At 48.3% G+C, this 21,997-nt stretch overlaps 1 long non-coding RNA gene across 1 annotated transcript in view; it reads right to left on the reverse strand.

Annotated features, from left to right (window-relative positions):
* Nucleotides 1-3,295: 3,295 nt before the first annotated feature.
* Nucleotides 3,296-21,997, reverse strand: part of LOC112551906 — a 38,773-nt gene continuing 20,071 nt past the window's right edge. The window contains exons 2-3 of the long non-coding RNA XR_003096245.1: nt 21,073-21,818; nt 3,296-7,040 (exon numbers count right to left, since the gene is read on the reverse strand). This is a non-coding gene — a long non-coding RNA (uncharacterized LOC112551906). The remainder of the gene's footprint in view (nt 7,041-21,072; nt 21,819-21,997) is intronic.

Here is a 21,997-nt window from a genome sequence, read left to right on the forward strand (position 1 = left end):
CCCTGTTACGTGCCAGCAGAAATTGTCGTTCATTGCCATAGGCTGCCTCTTCAGTGCACAGTTGGGATGATGACCCAAATACTGATGCCACTGAAGAGGCCTGTTGCTTTCTACTGTGTTATCTCTGTACCATAAAACTACCTTAGTGGGTAAATCACAGCCTGGTCAGCAAATGGAGAGAATGGCAAACTTACCCCTTTGGAACTGCATCTGCCACTTTATCAGTCTCTTACCTGTATAAGGTTCTCTTCCTTAGTGCCCCCCTGCCCCCTGGAAAAGCTTTGCACATCCCAAGTTTGTAAAGGGTGTCCACCAGGATCTGGGGGAATGTTTGTTCACCAGAGCACCCCAAGGGACGACAAGGTCTAACGGTTATAAACTCTTGCAAGACCATTTCAGGCTGGACATAAGGAAGAATTTCTTTACTGTCCGAGCCCCAAGGGTCTGGAATAGCCTGCTATTGGAGGTGGTTCAAGCACCTACTTTGAACGCCTTCAAGAGAAAATTGGATGTTTATCTTGCTGGGATCCTATGACCCCAGCTGACTTCCTGCCCCTGGGGCAGGGGGCTGGACTCGATGATCTTCTGAGGTCCCTTCCAGCCCTAATGTCTATGAAATCTATGGAGTAAATTATCTCTGCAGAGAAAGACCCATAAGAGATGACTCCTGCCTCTGGTTACAGGCAGTTCTTTCTGTGTTCTTTCTACGTGTGTTTGTATGTCCATGCAAACATGAGCTCCCATACAAATTGGAGACAGGGCCCTCACTGTCTTAGAGGAATGTTAGGATGGCAAAGTCAAGGCCTGAAAAGTTAGAAATACCAAACTTGAAGGTTAACTAGGTACCTTTCATTCAGCTCCTCATGCCAGATGATGATCCTGTCTCACAACCCTGGGTAGCTCCCTCAGCTTCAGGCTCCCAGGCTACTGTGTTCAGGACCCACCCACTGGGCCTCTGGTACATGCAGTGCCCTGTTTCCACCTGCTTGGGCTTGGGTTACAATCCTCCAAGGCAGGTTGGATCCTTCCTCTTGAATGTGACTTCTCCTTTGAATGAAGGAGAATCTCTTACCGGTGCGCAGCTGCTTCCCTTCCTCGCTGGTACAGCACTCAACAGTGACACCTCTACCCTGACCCCTGTACAAAATCAAGCCCCACTATGACCTAGTGATGACAATTGATTCTTTCCTTCTTCTGATTGGGATTTTCCACTCCCCAAACCCTGCCTGCTTTCTGACAGCCTTGATGCCAGACAGGTTTCCCTAGTGTGTGGTCATCCTGTTGCCCTGAGCTGGCCTGTTGTTCCCAGGGTGTAGGATGCAGCCCTCGGGGCAGGGGGAAGAGTCTATGTATGTTGAGTTACTCAATGATCCAGGAATTTCATCACCTCTGCCATCATCCTTTTAGAGACAGATTTCCCCAACCCTCACTGATACAGCCCTTGACTGGGTGATCACCTATTATTTATTGTTCTCTCCTCATTCAGTACGCATAGTCAAGCTGAGACAGAGCAAAGGTATAGGGACCTGTGGCTCAGTAGCGTGATTGCCCTGCTCCAAGCCACCTTTGGGGTGGTGTGGAGGTTTCAAAGAGTGCTCTCCCACCAGCTAGACCTAGAAAAGGGTTGGTGGTACTAATATAAGTTTAAAATATAAAAAAGAAGAGGCATGAGCAGCAGGAGCTAAGGGAAGCAGTGAGGGTCGGGGTAGAGGAGGGTTGGGTGAAGCAGCTGGTGTGCCTTGGCTCTACTATTTATAAAAAGCTGAGCTATGTCCCTGCTATCCCTTTTCCCATCCAGGGGGGAGTGTGATTGGGTGGGGTCAACCCAGCAGGGTGCTGTGCTCTGATGAGATTCAGAGTGAGATGGGGGTGCTGATACAAACACACAGATTCAATCTGTAGCTGTAAGTACTACTGTTCAAGGAAAAGTGGTACCAGCACTTCTGGGTCAGGGTAATGTGGCTGCTTCAAGCCTGGTTGTCTTGCTGCCATGGCATGTGAACCCAGGTACTGAGCAGATGCAGCCCAGCGCCCAAGGCTTTGTTTTGTTAGTGATATGCAACTCTGTCACCATCTCTCCGTCTCTGTTGCAGTCTTGCCCACATAAGGTCAATGCCTGGTCCTTGCTGGAGTGTCAGTATCAATGCTAAATTGAGACACACAAATAGCATTAAGTAGAGAATAGCTGGAACATTTTTGGAAATGCAGGAATCCACAGGGATAAGATTGGGCTGTACCCTGAATGCCTGGACATACTTGCATGTAAACAAGGCAGGCAGGCGGGAGAGCTGCTCAAAGAGCTTGCTGATTTCTTTAGCGGTTCTGACAGGGTTAGGATTGCAAAGCTGGGTCTTTTTCTTGCTAACATTCAGTATCAATTGATGCTGCTAACACACTTTATCGGTGTGCGAGGCTCTTACATTTCAGACACTTCGAAACCTTGGAAGTCCAATTGCACAGCTCTAGAGCATTACGGCCTCTCTGCTTAGGAGCACGAGACAAATGCTTTCGTTTGTCCAGGTCAGAGGGGTAGAGACAAACGTGTACATTAGTGCATATTTTGGGGGAATCAGTTAGTGGCAGCAGTTTCTTTTCATGTACATGTACATGTATATGATAGCCTGCCAACTTCCAGACCAGGTCCTCTGATCTACTTGACGGCTCCTGTCAGTGGTGCAGAAAAACTCTGCCCCTTCATTGACTGGAAAAGGAAGGGTGCTTGTTTTTCACACAGCAGACTGATGCGCCTGTTCCAGTTCTTGCGCGTGTCATGGTGCTCGAGGCCATCCTGCTGACTAATATGGCTCCATCGACAACAGAGGTCTAATTTCGCCCACTTCTGCTAGCTGAGCATTGCAGCTGGTTCCATTTGTTCATACACGCCAGAGTTGGGGCAGTGTTGTGCTGGAGAGAGGACGCGCAGCAGTTGTTAGAGCACTATTCTAGGACTTGGAATATTCAGATTCTGCCAGAGACGTCCTGTCTGACCACTGGCAAATCATTTAGGACCAGACTTATAAAAGGCCCCCTGGAGTTAGGGGTGATACTCTAAGCACCTGCCCTGTAGCTTCTCTGGGCCTCAGTTCCCAATCTATAAAGTAGAAATAATAGCACCATCCTACCTCAAAGGAAGGCAAATAATGAAAGGGTGTAAGGGCACTAATACCTGATGATGAGGGGAGCGGTACTGTTATATAAGGCAGCATGTGCAAAACGCCTGCATTGTAGATTTTTCTCTGGCAGTTGCTCTAAGGCCTTAGCCCTAGATGTGAAGCCCTGAATTCTGTTCTGTAGGTAGCTCCCTGAGCTGATCTTTAGCCAGTGAAAGGGAGACCATCCACTCCAGCTTTTGTGAATGGCATCAGCACAGCTAAGATGAGGGGGGATAATGCACATTTTTTTTATAAAATGGGAATACGCTTTTTCCAGCCACTTGTGGGATTCCTTTTGCATTTTTCTAGGTCAAAGCCCTTTGAAATGCAAGGATAAATCATTTGGATTTGCTCCTGTTCCTGTTCTCTACTGTGAGGGGAAAATCCAATCTTACCAAAGCTTATTAGTTACTTGGCAGTATTTTGTAGTCAGGCTGCGGTTGAATGTAGCTTAAATCATAGGAAAGAGGAATGCATGCGGGGGGGAGGGGGGGCATATATCGCAGAAGGCAGCTCTAGCTGTCTCAGCTGTGAGTCCCTGCTCTTTAAAGCATTTCAGATAGATAAGGGGATGCAGTCATGCTCCTGCAAAAAAGCTAAAGAAATCAAAAGCAGCCATATGCCCCAAAGGAATGAGTTCGGTGGTGGATCACCACTCTGGCATGGTCTCCCTACTCAGCTATACCCAGCTCCCATGAGGGAGGATGACTTTTCTAGCATACTCCCTCTGTGTCACCTCCTCTCCTGAGTGATAATGCTAGTATGATGAGATGCTGATTCCTGAGAGCACCTTTGGCATTATGTTGATCTGGTGGAACAGGGTCTGATCTCCGAGCCACGTGGAAAACATGTTTCCTACTAGCATTGTTTTGATCCTGTCTGTAAAAGAGCATCTCCTCTGCCTCTGGCTGATAGGGGTGGACACAAATGGACAGCAGTGGTACTCACTGCTGTCTGTCCTGTGGGTGCTCTGGGGACACATCTGCCCTGAAACATTGCTGGGTTTATTTTTGAGCATGGTCACAAGAATGAGTTTCTTCTCCATCCCCCATTCCCAAAAATAATATAAGGCCTGTGTAGTCATCAGTGTGGGTGTCCCAGACAGAAGGACAGAGTACTTCACAGCTCTAAGGAAGGTCCAGGGAGTGGGGGTAAGGGGGGGAGCAGGGTTCACTAGGGTTTTTAAGGCTGACCTTGTTTTGATGTGACAAATTGTCCTTTTCTAGTGTGATTTAGAGAAGGGATGAAAGAAGAGGGTGGTGGTGTGCCTGAGATGGGAGCACATGAAGCTGCAGTGGTATTGTGCTCTACCCCAGAGCTCAAGGAGATAATGCTCAGTCCTGCTTGCAAGCCCCTGCCTGTTCTACTCCCTCAGGCTTGGGGCAAATCTACCCCAGGTAGGGGAAGAGCATTTGGTGTAACCCAGTAAAGATCACCTGAGCTGAGGGACCTATACACAGGGGAGCATGTTCAAGCCTGGGGACTGCAGTCCGGCCTAGAAGTTGTCCTTTGGGCTCTGTACCATTTCCCCTGGCCATAGTATTTCTTTCTCTGGACAAGAGTTTAGTGAGGAAACAGGTCAGGAGAGGAGCAAGGTATGGACAGGAAACCTTACAATTGGGAGGAGGGGTGTATATGCATGGATGGGCAAATAAATGGACCGTAAAAATGTGTAACCTACTTTACACACACTGCTATTCCAGAGCAGCTCACCCAAAATACTCCATGTACCTGCACTCTTGCCTTGTTTCCATTTAACCTAACCTGATAACACCCCAATGCTACCACCCTTTTCAACTCCATCTACCCAAAAGGAACACACCTAACAACCTAACCTTGAAAAACAATCTAGAAAAGTCATTTTCAAACACAAAATACAAACCCCTACCCTATGCAGAGCTTTTACCTGTGTGTCCCCCCTCAAACTGCCAGAAATTCTTTGACATCCAACTAGGGATTTGCTGCTGCTTTTATTTTCACAGGACAGGTGCTCAGGTATTGTGGTGATGGGTGGCAAGACAAAACCCAACATGAGATTCTTGGGCATCTGTTCAAACCAGGCACAGAGGCACACAAATGTCTGTTCAGGGCTGGGGATTCTTCAATATTTCAAAGCCAGCCAGCTATCACAGGGGGAAAATAACATCCTCTTCATCAGGCCGTACAGCTCCCCAGCCTGGGTGGGAACATGTGCATGATAGGGCAGGAAGCGGAAGAACTGTGGGTGCTATGAGCTGGGACTGTGAGGTCTCTGCAGAGCAAGGGCATGGGAGGGCAGCCTGGGCCTGAGCAAGGTCAGGGGGGCTGGAGAAGCTGGCACCATCGTGGCCAGTGCTGTCTCTTAGCCCAACATTTTGAATCTTTAAGAGCTAGTGGATTGACTAATTTTCAGCCCAAACCACCCGGTCCCTGGCTCCATGGATCTCTCCAGAGATGGTCTTCTCCACTGCATGGATTGACTGCATTTACATTTCCAGACCTGCAGTCATGTGCCCACCCATGAAGCCCTTTGCACTGGCAGCCTAGGCAGCTTGACATCAGAGAGATGTATGTCCCTTGGTCCTGTTCTGTGTGTGGTTGGTGGCTTCTCCATCAGAAACAGCAGGGATATTTATATGTCAGGGCAGTGGTCACCTCAGTGCCCCATGGTTGCTATCATAAATGCGCTGTTGCTAGCACGGTCCTATTAACAAGGGCTATCTACGTAATCAGTGCAGCAGAGGATTGTGGGATCGCCCCAACAATGCTCTTCTTCTGATCTATTGTCTTTATTGCAGGTAATGGATGACTCAGGTCCCTTGTCCTAGGACTTTGCCAGCTGCTACCAGGGACCAGGTGTTCCTGGCTGATAATCACATCCAGGCAGGCAGAGGAGGATCAGAACATCCTGAAGCAACTGAATGATAATGCCCAAGAGCACTCGGTGATGCAGTTCGTAGGAGACCTAGAAAAAGCTTGGCCAGGCATCTATCAGCATGACACCTCTGACCATGAGGGAGCATTTTTCTCCTAGAGCCCTTGAGAGATGCCTGGGAGAGATGCCCAACTCCTTGAAATGCCCCTAGTCTGGAGAGTGAGCACAGCACTCACCCCTCTGTGTTTCATCTTTAGGTGCTCGTTACATGCCCATTATCATGGTGTTCCAGCTCCTCCCTGTCCACTGAGGTGAAGCCTAGCAGCAGGGGTCATCAGAGCAGTTCCAGCATGGGGTAGGGGCCGGCAAAGTCATCTGTGTTGCAGAGAGCATGTGAGGTGCAGGCACATGACATTTCTGTCCTCTAGAGCAGACAGAGCAATAACTCACCATGTCGGGGGCCACTCTGTTCCCCTGGCCATATGTTCACAACATGCTGTTTCACTGCTTCAGTGGCAGGGGCATAAAAACTGAAGCTGCTTCATTTAGCCTCTGGGGAGCCAGAGAACATGGGAGGAGTGGGTTTACTCCTCTTGTGGCCTACTTCTGTGAGTGTGGAGTAGCTGCACCTGCAACGCAATGCAAAGGCCCTGAATACACCCGCAAAAGGGCTTTTTGATGGGCTTCTACATACTCCTAAACAGCAGCGTGAGATCTGGTGCATGGTTTCAGACTGCCAATGCTGCTGCAGCGCTGGGCTGGGATGAAGGCCTGTTGGACACCGCACCAGATGGCATTCCTTCTTGAGGGGATATGCAGGAGATTAGAGGGAAGCCAAGCTCCTGCCTAGTGTGCCTGGATAATAAGATTCCAGGGCACTTTCGGAAAGATCTGGGCTTTCCCTCTGGTGTCCTTGGCCAGAATGCTTCCTGTACCTGCTACAGCACCATCCTCACGAGATGCGCTGTAATCTGCAGTGCTGCACTCGAATGGCTGCTGCAGCCGTCTCCAGAGCTGATTGCAACTTCCTGGTGCTATTCAGAAAAGGGAGATAGAAAAAAGTTTAGTACTGTTAATTTCCTCAGCACTGGAGGGTGACAGAATTCACCTTGGGGCACTCAACCATTGATCAGCCGCTCAGTGTCCAGCCAGTCATGAAGCACACAGGCACTGAGACCCAGCACAGAGACTGCTGTGCATTGTCAGGGAGTGAATGACAGCAGATGCCCTGACCTGGGGTGTGAATGACAGGTTGGAATCTCCCTCCCTTCCCCTTTCTGCATTTGTTTTTAAAGTCCTGTCAGTAAAAAGGTAGGCGCTGTGTTTTAGCATTTGCATTTAGCCTAAGAAGAAGCTCCTTTCTCTGTAGAAAATGCATGCCAAGGGTTTAGTGTGAATGAGAGGAGATCTATTCGTGTCCATGTTGGAGTCGTGTGGCAGAACCAAAGGAAGTGTGACAGTGACACCTGTGAGTGGCTGCATCTCCAGTGAGCTGCAGCTGTTGTGAAGTTTATGGCTGGAACTGCGACAGCATACGTTTAATTTATCTGCGCTCAGTTCTGGGTTACATGCATTGGGAAGAGTTGGCAGTCAACGGCAGCCTGAGCTGGGACTGGGACCGGATTGTGGCCCAGGTTGAACATGGGACCAGATTGCAGTCCCAGGGGAGAACTAGGGCTGGACTGCAGTGTTAGGTCAGGATTAGAGTTAGGGCTTTGCAGGGCCCTGTGATTCTGTCAGCTCCCATTAACCTTTGCAGGATACCATACAGCACATCCAGGTGTACACAACTCAGTGAAGGTTGATGAGAGAAGTGTCCAGAGGAGGAGGAACCCTTCCATGGCCATAGGCTGTCTTTGTGCTGCGAACCAGTGTTGTCTAATGATTACAACCAACAGGGAACTGCAATGCCAGGTGCCTTGGTTCAAGTCCTGCTTTTGCCATGGATTCTCTTTGTGACCTTGGGCAAGTCGCATCAGTGCTCCGTGCCTCAGTTTCCCTATCTGTAAAATGGAGACAGGGATGCTGTCACTTCTGCACAGTACCTTGAGCCCTTTGGTGGACAAGTGGTGGAGAAGTGCAGAGTATTATTACTAGGTTTTACTGTTCTTCCAGTGGGATGTTACTGGATGGTTGTGAATAAGGCCAAGCTTCCCCCTCTCAAACCCACTCCATGAAGCTGCATGATTCTGATGCGTGCTGCAAACTGCTTTGCAGCTTCAGGGCAAACCAGCCACTGATGAGAGCCCCAGGCTGGCTATTGTGGTAGGGAGAGGTTGGGTGTTTAGTGTTTCATGATTCTTATTTCATTACTAATGAGGGACTCTTGAGTGCAATTTTTCTGGAGTATCATTAGATGCTACATAACCATTTGGTCCCTGGGGAATAAGTGAACCAACGTGTTTCCCTGCTGTGTAGCACAAAGAGCAGGTTCAGAACAAATGTCATCGTGGGAGTGGCTTCTGGAGAGATTTTCCCCACGCACACATGCAACCCCCTACCCCATCACTTTGTACCTCAGTGCTTGGTGTCTCAGCTCGTAGAAACTCTTATGCTGGCACTGAACATTGTTTGTTGCTTTGTGTGTGCATAATAATTCTCCAGGCCCTTCCTGGAGGGTGTCTCTATACAAAGATATTGGCTTTATTCTCTGTTTCATGCTGGTGAAAAGTGCGTCAGCAGCAGCAGGGAGTGGAATCCTCTGTTTGTCTCCAGAGCTTGCGCTATGTGAAGGCCACATGTCCATGCCTTCCACCCCAGTACCTTGCCCCACCAATGTGTCCCAGTTCAACCAGTCAGAAGGGAACCTCTTGCTAACATCATGGTAGTTGTCACTGAATGGCTGTGACAGTGAGACTCCAAACAGATGTCACACTGGGATAAATCATGTTATCCTGGGACAAAGTGCAATCATTCAGAAATCCATGTCCATTGTCCAGGTTTAAATCCTAAAAAGGTTCACAGGACAAGAAATACTAACAGTTTGTCTCAGACCACCACACAGTGCATCTGAATGGTTATCCCAGGAGTATGTGGTTGAATCAATGGCAGAAAAGTAGCAATGCATTTAGCTGCTTGCTAAACTCTGATTAGAAAGGCAATATGTGCACGTGCCAATCTTGAGATATTTCTGTTTCAGGATAAAGACAGGCATGACTTGTCCTAGGACAAATGCAATGTCTGTTCCTAGCCTTACTGTATGCAAGTAAGATGAAGGAGCCAAGATGCATGTGGCTGGTAAAATAGCCAAGTTCTTAGTCTGCCTACCCTGTAATCCAAAGGTGTGATGGCAATTTATGCAGACATACCTAGGTGAGGATTAGACTAGCCAGTTTAGGCACTAATAACAGCATAGCCCACAGCAGTATGGGGTTAAGCACAGGTTGCAAAACCCGCCTAGTAAGTACTTGGGCAGCGAGCCTGAGCTGAGATCCATCCTGCTGTAGCTACACTGTTATCACTACCTGAGCTTAGCTGGTCTAAACCTCACTGGGGTATGTCTACACAACTCACAATCACACCTTTTTTTTGATTGCAGCATGCAAGCAGGGACAAGCTAGAGATAGACTCGAGGGTAGGAGAGTGGTGAGGAATGAGAAAAGATGACAGCATCCACTTAGGAAGAAAGCAGAAGAGGGAAGACTGTTCAGGGTCCTGCAGAAGCAGTGAGATGTGGGATGTCCTGCCACTAACTTCAGGCAGCTGACCAGGTTGGTAGTGGTGTCCATCACCCCTGTAGTAATGGGACTGCCTGTCTATCAGCAGCAGGTCCAGTCACATCACCAGCATGGCCTTTTCACTCTCCAGTCAAACCTATTTATTTTGCCAACTAACCCCAGGAGATCCAGGTCACACAATGCCCAAAAGTGAATATCAGGCTTTGGTTTTCTTGTCACATTGCCCAGCACTAGCAGCTGAGCAACCAGGATCTGTTGTCCTTCTCTTGCTGTGATTTGGACTACATAGCAGTAAACATGCTTGATTTCTACTTGTTTTTGTGCCGGTGCTGCTGGGGCAGGGAGTAGGGGTTGGTAGCACTGTGCAGACATGATGCCAGACCAGATGCCAGGTGGCAAAGAGGATGCATTTTTATGCCTCTCAAATTTATTTCTATGCTTTTTCTTCAGGCTACCAGCATCCACAAAGAATTTTAATTGTTGAGCAAGGCTCAGTCTAATGTAGAAATTGCCTCAGCCTGGACACACCACCTGTGCATGTGAGTTTTAGCAGCAGAAGCACTTGTGTTTACCTGCCTCCACCTGTTCTTAATTATCTGGTACACACCCATTGAGGGTTTGCTAATGATCATAGTACCAATGGGTTTGGCTTGAGGCCTTGAAGGGCCTGCCCAGGCACTTTCATGCCGGTAACCTGAGGTGATGCTTTACTGATGCTGGATGCCCTGGGTTTCCACTAACTGTAACAAGACATACAGGGAAGTCAGACAACACGCTGAAATGTGGCATCCCACAAGAGAGAAAAGACACCGTCAGTTTACTGCCAAAAGAGAGAATCAGTCATGAACTCAAGTGCCACTGGGATGCTGCCTGGGTGGCTAGAGGCTGGCAGATTGGATCACCTGTGCTATTTGGCTCTGATGCTTATGATTCACTTCCCACCAGGCACCAGGGTGTCTGGTGGAAGATGCACCATTCTGTGCCAGCCAGCCTTCATCTCCTGCTGGCTTCTCCCACAGCTGAGCTGGTTGTTTTATTTTCCTTAGGTAGGATCTCCCTGCCACCTCCACCCCCTGCTCCCCTCGTACTTCAATGAGCAGCTTGTCCATCCCTTTGAGGACTGCTGAGATTAGTGGCTTCTGGATGCAAACCCTTGATTGTCCAGAGTGGCTGTTCTAGAATGACATGCTGTATCTATCCATCCATAAAGGACGACATCTGTCTCCCACCTGGAGGAGGTAGAGAAGGGATGAATGTCAGTCCCCTTCCATTGCTACTGGGAACAGAGGTAGACAGTGCCACGCTGAGGAGTGGGAGTGAAAAAAATGGCTCCTCCCCCAGCTCTTTTGGGCTGAGCTGCCCCTGTCCCCCACAGCAAACTTTTCCTTTTGACCTCTGCTATATCCTTTGCTCTCCTCTGAGAATTTAGCATCAAAGCATCAACCAATTCTCCTATCAGCTGGCGATTGGGGAGCCAAAGGCAATGTTTCCTCAAGACTCTTTTCCCACATACCGGAACTGTCACTGCTCTTTGTTATCCAGAGCCTGGAACAAACTGTCTCCTCCAAGACTCCTTAACTGAGGGCTCTGTGGGTGCGTATGCATCCAGGCAAACTGCTAGGTTATTTGAGCCAGGGGTCCCCTTGCAACCTCAGAAGCAAGGGCATTGCTACTCTCCTGAGGTCATTTTCAAGCTCTGCAAGAATGCTCCTTGTTGCTGGACACCAGAGAGTTAGTTTCATCAGACATGTTATAACCTGTTAGTTAATGTGAGATACTGTGGGTGGTTGGGTTTCACCTGTCTGAATGTCAGACCAAAGCCAAAACAGTGGTTTAGGCAGCCTCCTAATTGCTCTAATTAGAACACTCTCATTTCTTAATAGCTGATACTTCTTCCATAGCAAAAAGTGTCTCGTAGCCCCATTTAGTTTTGCTCCTGGTGATTGGGGCATTCTGCCATGAGCCTGTGATAAATTTCCATCCCTTCCCAAGAGGAGTGCACCCCTTTTCTCCTGTTCCTTGCAGACACTTTCCTCTACAGTCTTCTCCCTGGCTAGTTCTGTTTCTTGCTCTTAATTCCAAGGACAGTTTGGTTATTCTTGTGCTTCCCCATTTCCTAGTGATGTTCTGGTTAGTGCCAGCCTGAGATATGTAGAAGAGAAAATAGTGGACTATACTATCAGGCACTGACTATCCCAGGCTTCTGAACTGGTGGGATATGGGACAGAGAGCACAGGCTCACCTTACTATTGCCTGGGGAGTTGTTGACTTTTCTGAATGAGCTTTATTTGGGATTGTCTCTGGATGTACTGCTTCGTAAATAGCAATATACCCAGGTATGTGGAGGTCTAAGGCAGAAGTTCGCTGATGATACCAAACTTTGGGGTAAAGCGTCCACACCTGAGGACAGGAGGGCGATCCAGGCTGACCTTGACAGGCTCAGGAGATGGGTGGACGAGAACCTGATGGTATTTAACACTGAAAAATGCAAGGTTCTCCACCTTGGGAGGAAAAACCTGCAGCATGCTTATAGGCTTGGCAGTGCTACTCTGGCTAGCACTATGGATGAAAGGGACTTGGGGGTCATGACTGACCACAAGATGACCATGAGCCTTCAATGTGATGCTGCGGCTAGTAAAGCAAGCAAAACGCTGGCTTGCATCCATAGATGCTTCTCAAGCAAATCCCAAGACGTCATTCTCTCCTTGTACTCGGGCTTGGTGAGGCCGCGGCTGGAGTACTGCGTCCAGTTTTGGGCTCCACAATTCAAAAAGGATGTGGAGAAGCTTGAGAGAGTCCAGAGAAGAGCCACGTGCATGATCAGAGGTCAGGGAAGCAGACCCTACGATGACAGGCTGAGAGCTGTGGGACTCTTCAGCCTGGAAAAGCGCAGGCTCAGGGGTGATCTGATGGCCACCTATAAGTTTATAAGGGGTGTTCACCAGGATCTGGGGGAACGATTGTTCACCAGAGCGCCCCAAGGGATGACAAGGTCAAATGGTTATAAACTCCTGCAAGACCGTTTCAGGCTGGACATAAGGAAGAACTTCTTTACTATCCGAGCCCCCAAGGTCTGGAATAGCCTGCCATCGGAGGTGGTTCAAGCACCTACTTTGAACGCCTTCAAGAGAAATTTGGATGTTTATCTTGCTGGGATCCTATGATCTCTGCTGACTTCCTGCCCCTTGGGCAGGGGGATGGACTCGATGATCTTCCAAAGTCCCTTCCAGCCTTAATGTCTATGAAAAGTACCCAGTGCCTTTGGAAGTGGGTTATGTAGTTAAAATACTGGATGTATGGAATGATCTGCAAAGGCTTCATACCTTAGGTAGATGGATCTTCCTATCTCTAGCTACAAAGAAACTCCTGGAGGTGTCAGGGTGGCTGGAGAGAAAAGTATACCCAGTGCTTGTTTTCCTGGGAAGCCATTTGTATGCCAGCTATCAGACTTATCCATTCTGGATCATAAACCCACTTCAGCCAGGTTCAGGTGCCAAGGGCACCCTTCAGGCAAGACAAGGTCAGGCACGTTTGCTCCAAATCCTTATGAATGTAGAACTCCAGGCTCACAGATCCAGTGTTCTCTTCTTAGGTTCCTACCCACTAATGCATGCTGCTCCCCGTTCAGAATATGACTTTTCTTCCACATGTTCTCTGCATGTTCATTCCTTAATATGGTCCCTTGCCCCTGAGAGGGAAGCAGAAAGGCTTGAACAGCAATGGCCAGTGTCCAGCATTTGATAGGCATGTTGGCTCCCATTTAACTTCTGCTACCAATACCTCCCCATTGATATAAATATTGCATTTACATCACGATCCCTCACTACAAAAGTTCCTAATGCCATCCCTTCTGAAGGCACTCCAGACGGATGTATACATTCCAGATGAATTGTAACAGTCCCTGTAAGGTTACTCCAGCTTTTGGTACCTCCTTGTAACCAGTTCCTTGCTTCTGAGGAACCCTGACCAGGGTTGCAGTTGTATCATTTGTTGTTCCAGTCTTTTTGTGCTCCCTGGCATTCTTATCTTCAGCATAGTATCTCTCCTCAAAATGGTTCCTCTGTCTTGAACAAGTTAAGCTCACCTGGGTGCATCTTAGAGCAAGGCACTACCTTGTCAAGGCTTTTTGCAAGACCTCATCGTCTTGCACGTGGTAAAATTGTCAATTGGAATTGTCAATACCCGATCAGTCAATTGTCATAACAATTATTCTGTGGTGCATGCACCGTTCACATACACAGACAACTCCTGGCCCAAAGGCTCAAAATCTAAGAAGAGGCAACAGTCATCATCCGTGGGAGAGGGATAACACACAGTCGCAAGAGGCTCCTCCACTGGAATATAACCAGCAACATTTTCTTTCCTGGCATCTTGCTTATTGTGAAAGGCCTTAGATGAGAGTGCCGGCCTTGGGGATGGTTTGGGGGAGGGTATTTCATGCATAGGTGGGTGTGTGGGATAAAGCCTGAAGATGGCTGTGGAATAAAGCTGGTGTGAAATCTCAGCAGTACTGACTGGCCTTTTAGTAGGGGAGCATGGTCTTTAAACTCCAACCCTGTGAGAGATGTCCCCAGAATGGCAGACACTGAGAAGGGGACTTTGTGGTACCTGCAGTCACCCTCTCTGTTTATTATCTAGATCAGGGGTAGGCAACGTTTTTTGGCCAGAGTGCCGAAAAAACTACGTCAATCTTGGACGGTGCCAGAGTGCCAACATGCCGGAGCCTGGAGCAGCTGTTTGCAGCCTCCTGGCTGCAGCCTCCAAGCTGCCTGCTGGGAGCAGCCTGGGCTCCACGGCTGGCAGCAGCTGCTTAGAGCCTGGGCTGGCGGTGGTGTGCTGGGGTTTGCTGACCCCTGATCTAGTTCCTATCAAGAGACCTCCAAGGCTCTGGGAGAAGGAAGCAGTTGTCATAGCTCAGAGCTGGCCCTGCCCGGGGGAGTACAACGGAGTAGCTGTGAAATGCCTAACAAAGGCAGCCTGAATGTGACCTGGAATGTGACCCAAGTTTCCCACAGGGAGCTCTATGCAGGAACTGGGCCCAATTTCTATTTGCCTCCAGCTGAGGAAGCAACTGAAACGAACACATCTGAGCAGCAAGGAGATTTTTGTTCCCTTCACATCCTGGAATGTGACAGCTCTTGTTGAGCTTGGGCTCCTTTCCCTCCGCTGCCTGAACAGAATGTTCCCCAGTGAGTGATCATCACTGCTCGCTCTCCTCCAAGCCCCCTCCGTTCTCTAAAAGAACAGGTTGCTCTGAATTTGAACTTGGTAGAGAAGCCCCAGAGTTATTGCAGGCTGAACACAGTTTAGTTTTCTGTATATAATCAGTTGATGAATCTTGGTTTGGTTCTTCCCGGTGGTCTCTGTACCACAGAAGGCCATCTTGTTGACTGTCTCAACAGAGAGGCTAATAAGCCAAAAGACCACGGGCCCTGAACTGTCCTCTTTGTTTGTGTCCTGACCATTTTTTAGTTTGCCAGACTTGATATGTGCAAGCTGATGCCCTTTGCAGCTCTAGTAGTAGGATTGGTGTCATGCACGCCATGTCCCCTGCTGCCTCATCTGGCCTGAAGTGCATGGGTTGGAGGGGATGGTTTGTTCAATCCTTCGTCCACTGGCCGACAGGCAACCCCCTTGCTCTCTAACTGGAAGAAGTGTTCTCAAGCCTGACTATGGAGGGCAAGGTGGGGAACAGTCTGCTGTGCGGGGATTGTTACATACATGCCTGTCGTGGGATTTCATGCACCTTCCCCTAAACCCTCTGGGACTGGTCACTGTTGGAGCCTGTGTTAGATGCATCACAGTACAGTCTATCCTGGCATCCTACTTCTTCTTCTTCCAATGAAAAGGGAGTGGGTGCAGTTCTGACATCACACACCACAGTTTTCTGCTGTACCTTGTGGCTTTCTTCCAGCTACCACAGAATAATTTACCAGCTCCCTACCCACTCTGATCCCACGCTCTACCTTGCAGTCCCCTGGGCACTTCCCTCCATGTTGGGAAAGCATTGCAACTGTGCAGCCACCAGCAGCTGCTCATTCTAAAATACTCTTACTCTCAGCTCTGGGAGGCTGCGGCATTGGCCCCATGTGGAAGGGAGTTTGGGCTCGCATTTTCTCTCAGCCCATCCCAGTGGATTCTGCCAGGCTTATTTTACTGCAATAGCTGGACTGAATCACTCCCCTGATGCCATTAGCTTGTTGCTGCAACCCCTCTCTTCGGTTTGCTTGTGTCATTTACTGAATTGTTTTCTCTTACGAAAGAGCTTCAAGAGGCTGCTTTGTGTCTAACCCGTTGGAACAAAGCAGAACTGCCCCCTTGGCTCCATGTGGCTTTCTTCTCTGGGGAGGCTTTTATTTTAGCACCATGACGGACTCATCATTTATTTTCACAGCAAAGTCGTTTTCAGGGTAAAATGGAAATGTTTCCCGTGGGTGGTTTTAAAAATGAAAAGCCGAGCAGAGATTAAAAATAGGACTGCTGGCTAACTGTGGCAAACTGGCCTGTTATGTAGCATGCTGCAGGCTACAATAAAAGAGAACCCAGGAAGATGGCACCAGGAAGGTGGGGAGATCTGGTCTCCTCCTCTGTTTTGCATTCTGGGATGGTGGGGGGCAATGAAAATAGTGCATGTAGCATCAGCACCCAGGACAAAGACTCTTGTGGTCTGTGAAACTCCAAGGGAGAGAGTCGGGGAAAGGGGAGTCTGTGTTGGCCAAGGAAGGGAGATGTGTGTGTCTGTGCAGGCTGGAGGGGGTCATGAAGGGGAAGGTCTGTGCTAGATTCCCTGCCACAGAGTCATAGGCTATAACATGTATAGCATGAGCATTGTTTAGCCCTCCCAGTACTGCAGCAAATGGGCCCAGTTGGAAGATGAAGCTTGAATCTTCTCTGGATTCTGGTGCTAAGTCTGGGCCTCCCCAGAACAAGAGCTCTAGCACTGGTATAGGGGTAAAGCTCCAGCTGCCAGCTTCACACCCACCGGTCCTTGGCTACTGACCCCTTCCACCCACAGAGCTGAGGTTCTTTGGCACGGGGGACGGACAAGGAGTTGAACACACGTGCGATGTGCACCACCGCCATTTTGAATGCTTGGCATTACCTTGCTCCCCACCCCATAGCCTCAGCCTGTCTTTGTTACCGACACATCATCACCCAGGGCTGTGTTTGGTAGACAGCTGTAAACAACTTTGGCTGACCTTCAGCCAGCTCTGGTCTATTTTGGGAGCCTATAAATGATGGGGCCGGCCAGCAGTACTGCTCGCTGTGTAATTAGTGGGTTACACAGCAACTAGTCCAGGCGCCTCCTGCTAAGATCCAAGGGATTTCCAAGCCCTGATGCCTGCCATCAGCCCTACCGTTATGGCTAAGGCCCTGACATTGCTGCACATTGTCCCTCCCAAGGGATAATTCTGCATGAGTCTTCTTAGCGCCTTTAACCCTATTTTTACAGTTTCTTCCAGTGAGGGATGAAAGCATCCACATAGCCTGGTGCATGGAAGAAGGTGCCGTGTTCATTAGGTCTAAGACACGGCACCCTCTGCAGTTTCTCCTCTGTTGTTTCTCTCCTCATGAGGTTTGTTCTCCTCTGTCCACAGCCAAATGGTGGCTGGCAGCACAGAATGACTCAAGGCTTAGTGAAGGGGAGGGGTTTTTTGGCTGTTTCCTTGGAGGAAAGCTTTATGCATGCACAGATGTGGGTGCAGCACCTCCTCTTTGTGAACAGTGCTGTCATTGGGGCTGGGATTTCTACTGTTCTGCAGATGCAAAGATCCAACTATGTATAGCTCTGTGTGCATCGGAAACAATCTCCTGAGATGCCTGCCCTGCCTCACAGGGCCCAGCAGCTGTTCCACTGAGGCATTTCTTAGAGTCCAGACCATTCATTTCCACACCCCCAAAGTCAAAGAGCTTGTATTTATCTCAGCACACTTGGTCCTGACTTTCACAGCATACTTGGTGGCAACTGGCTCACCACCTGCCAGCAAGCAAGGTCCAAATTGGGGGTAATGTCATTCAGTGGGATGCAGATGTTCCACCTTTGACAGCAAGACTTGGGGCTAGTGAGTGTTAGCCATTGACAGCGGGAGTCTTGAGATAGGCCCAAGTGTTCCAGAGAGAACTATTTACCCTTTGAATCATCCTCCTCCCTGTCATCTTCTCCCAGATGTAGTTTATTTTTTGGAACTATATATAGTCTCTTCTCCTGATTATACATGCCTGACTATTACTGCTGCTTTCTTAGGCATGACGTGAATAACTGGCCTCATGGTTGATTTCTTAATGTATTATTATCGCCGTTTGAATTGAAGTGGGTGGGTTGGTTTATCTCAAGCCTTTTAAAATTTAATTTTGGTTGAGTTTAATGACACAGCCATGCCAATGCCCCTGACTAGGCATGATTCTAAGCACCTCTTTCTGTTGCAGCCCTCGGCCTCACGTACTCATCGAATGCTGATGTTCCTCAAACTGGAACTGAAGCTCTTACCACTGTTCTAGCCATGGGCCTTTTATCCGCCTTTGGGCTAATAACTTCAAATTTTACTTATACCGTACCCCCTTGCTATTCTAGTCCTGGACCATTCTTGAGTAGTGATTAGGATGGATGCCTAATTAGTGTTGAGGATATACTATGTTGATAAATGTTAGCTAACACCATCCAAGAGCAGGAAAATAAGGCACGTGCCCTTAGCTAAGCACTGTGAACAGAGGGGTTAAAACCTAAAAAGCATAAATAGGATTGCTGCTTATCCAGACCTCTATGGCAGGGGTCTAGAATTAAAAATCATGAGCAGATGGTTAGACTTTCTCCATTAATCTCAAGTACACAAGTGATAAAGTGTTTTCTTTCTACTGCATTAGCGTACTAGAAGTCCTCCCAGAGTAGTTTTGCTGTGGGGGGCATCTTGTCTCCTGTCTACCACCCCCTTTCTTCTGTTCTCTTAACTTGTTGTTTGGAGGGGAGTATTTGCTATTGTGTGGATGAATTACCAGGAGAAAAGTATCCTAGGTATTTTCTCCGAAAGCCAGAGGGACGATTTTAATAGCACCATGCAGACTGCATAAATATCTATCTTAATTACAAGGTGCCTGGGTTGTAGCTTTCCACCTCCTGTTTGAATCAGTAAGGAGAAAGCAACTATCAAAACAACCTGAGAGTGGAATTTTCCCCCTCTCTGCGGGCCATGCCCTAACCTTCCATTTCCAAATGTGCTGATGCTCTGGCTCCCTTTGTTCTTTGGCAAGCTCCTGCTTCTCCCATAGGTGCCATCTCCCCCCTAAATGTTCTCTTTGGCCAGTGCCGTCCCTGTCAGGGTGCAATTTAAATGATTAGTATAGATCTACTAAACTCCAGTCTGAGCTGGGGTAATTGTCAGCCCTTGGGTAACAGAGCACGTAGAAAACAACAAGCATCCAGGGAACATCCCCCTTCCTGCTGCTTTGCTTCTAATGAAGGAGAGGCATTCTGTGCAACGGAAGAGGACTAAAGAGAGAGAGCTGGGAGAGCAGGATCTGCTGAGTGCATCTCAGAGCAGATCATCCCTTGCAAACTTATTCCTGGTAAAATTCCACTGATTTCAGTCAAGGTTCTTTGGGTAAATCTGATATCTTTTATTAAACTAACTAAATAGTTGGAAAACATTTTCTTGGCAGGCTTTCGGGGTTAAAAACCCTTTGTCAGGCTGAGGAAGCATCTGCAGTTGGTGTGTGTGCTCTTCCTGGATGGAATGAATAGTAAAATAGCTTCTTTACTATTCATTCCATCCAGGAAGAGCGCACACCAACTGCAGATGCTTCTTCAGCCTGATGAAGGGGTTTTAAGCCCAAAAGCTTGCTAAGAAAAAATTGTCTAACTATTTAGTTGGTCTAGTAAAAGATACAAGATTTATCCAAAGAACCTTGTTTGCCTGTGTCCTTAAACCGTCCTTAGTACAACCTATACCACTGATTTCAGTCAACTTCTTCCAGGATTAAATTTGACTTCACATGTCTCTCTTCTCTTTTCTTCTCTCTCTTTCCTTTTGCAATCCCCCCTATTCTGCCTGTGAGAAATCTGAGCTCTGCTCTGCTGACCAAAGAATAGGGTAGGTTGGACTCTCAGCATAAAGAGCAGGGAGATGATCATTTGGGTTTGTCCACAATGGGATTTAGGTTCCTGCAACAGGAGAGGTTTAGAACATATTAATCAGAGAAGGAAATGCCTGGCTATCTCACACCCCACGGATGCCCTTCCTGGGCTGCAGAGCTAAAGCTCAACAGGTTATAACCACTGGGGAAAGGAAGGGATGGGACATCTTGTCTACCTTGAGCTGGGCTGGTTGTTAAAGTATTGAGACCTGCCCCTCCAAGTGCCCAAGGTCCTATTCCAAACTGATTGACTCCCTGGCTCCTTCTTTATGCCACAAAGTAAGGGTCTGTCAGGTCCTTTAGGACATCTTGTATTGGGTACTATCCCTCTACCTTCATTCTAGGCTGTCTTTCCTTCCCTCCAGTCTAGTCCTTGACACACCCTCCACACATCTTCTAATCTGGGTGGATCATCATCATTTAATAACGTGGCTGGCTCAAATTGTTGTATGTTCAATCCCAACATGATTCCTACTGTGTTATTAATCCTGAGAGCTAACCAGGCTCCTTCTCTAGCTAAGGCCTAAGTCGGTATATGGCTCTCTGCTTATGATCAGAGCTGCACCGTGTCATTTTGAAGCATGGATAGGACTCCTGGTAACCTGTCTGGCCTTCCTGCCTTCTAGCTCTCTATGCGATAGGGCAAGCCAGAGACCACTTACTCCATTTTCTGGTGCTTCTGTATATGCTAAGAGCAGTCTTCCCACTAGGGGATAGATGTCTAGAGTGCCTTGAAACAGAATGAGGCTGTATGGTACGGTGCAGGCACAAACCCTCACATGATATGGCTGTATTGTCAAAGAAGCTGTTTGTTGTAGCCTGTGAGAAAGCACCATGCACTGTCCTATTTAAATAAATGGGTGATTTAAAAGCATCTCCCCCCCCTCCCCCCCCACTAAAAATCCCTTCAGATGAGGCTCCCCTTTTTAATCTCTGCAGGCCACAAGGTCACACTTAAATCTGGTATCTTGGGCCCCAGTGCAACCAAAGGTATTTATATCTGCACTGTACATTTCCTAATGATTCATTTAACATGGTAAGTTGTGCCATTTCCCACTGGGGACAGCAGCCTGCTTCTTCCATGCAGTCTGCTCACCACACACTCTTGACAAATCCTGATACTGATCAAGGGACAGACTTGCAAAGGTATTTGGGCACCTAAAGCTGCAGAGAGGCCCCTAGAGAGCTACAAAAACATCTTGGCTAGGCTCTTGGGTACCTACTCTGCAGTTCCATCATGTCGTGGGCACTCCGTACCTACCCATGCCCCGTGGATCTGTCAGTGAGGTTCTTGGGGTGTTACTCTGCAGTCACTCTGAAAGCCTCCATCTCCACTGTGACCTTGCCAGCATGTTTCTGGGTGTTGGGTGTGCCTGCAGGATGGGTGGAACCGGCGTGCTCAATAGCGTCTCCAGCCAGAAAGCGCTGCCCTTATGAAAAACATGCACTCAGCCCCATTGAATTCAATAGGAGTTAAATGTGAAATCTGCTGCTGTGCCTTTGTAAGTCCTAGTCTGTGCTGAGAGGCTGTAGGAAATGTGGCCCTAGATGCTCTGCTAAATCCTCAATCTTCCAGCTGGTTAGAGGCAGGTCTGGAGTTCACTTGGAGGCCTCTTCTGACCCAGGGACTCCTTGAGTGCAGTGTTTGCAGAGAGGCCTTGGGATGCCGAAGAATCTCCAGTTCCCTGTTTGCACTGACTTGTGGGAAGTGGATGCGACTCAAATGTCTGTTCTTATGGTGAATGTCAGTAAATGTCAGCTGAGTTTCAGTACGGGCACGGCCCCTGACTCAGCCTGCCCAGGGGAAAGTCCCTAGATCTGTTTGTGCTTCTCAGCTCAAACATAAAAGGCACAATTTCCTCGGGAGACTAGTTTTGCTTTACCACGTGACAGAGGAGAGAGGCCCCAGACAGAGTGAGCACAGAGGACTCGGGGAGTGAGTGGGAGTTCAGTATAAAGGGCAGCAGGCTTCTGAATTCATCCTCGCAGTCTGAGAGTCCAGGAGATCTGTTAAATAAACCAACAAGTAAAAAACCCTTAGCTTCTAGATAAAAATGCTGATTCTCACTTCAGTTACATTACTATCAATCAGGTTAACTCCACTGATGAAGCCAGTGTAAACCAGAATCAGACCCCAAACCTAGTACCCAGTCGCAAAGTAAAAACCCCAGTGTAGCTGTGGAGGT

Source organism: Alligator sinensis, unplaced genomic scaffold (genome assembly GCF_000455745.1).
Source record: "Alligator sinensis unplaced genomic scaffold, ASM45574v1 scaffold1273_1, whole genome shotgun sequence".
In the NCBI taxonomy this organism is placed as follows: Eukaryota; Metazoa; Chordata; order Crocodylia; family Alligatoridae; genus Alligator; species Alligator sinensis.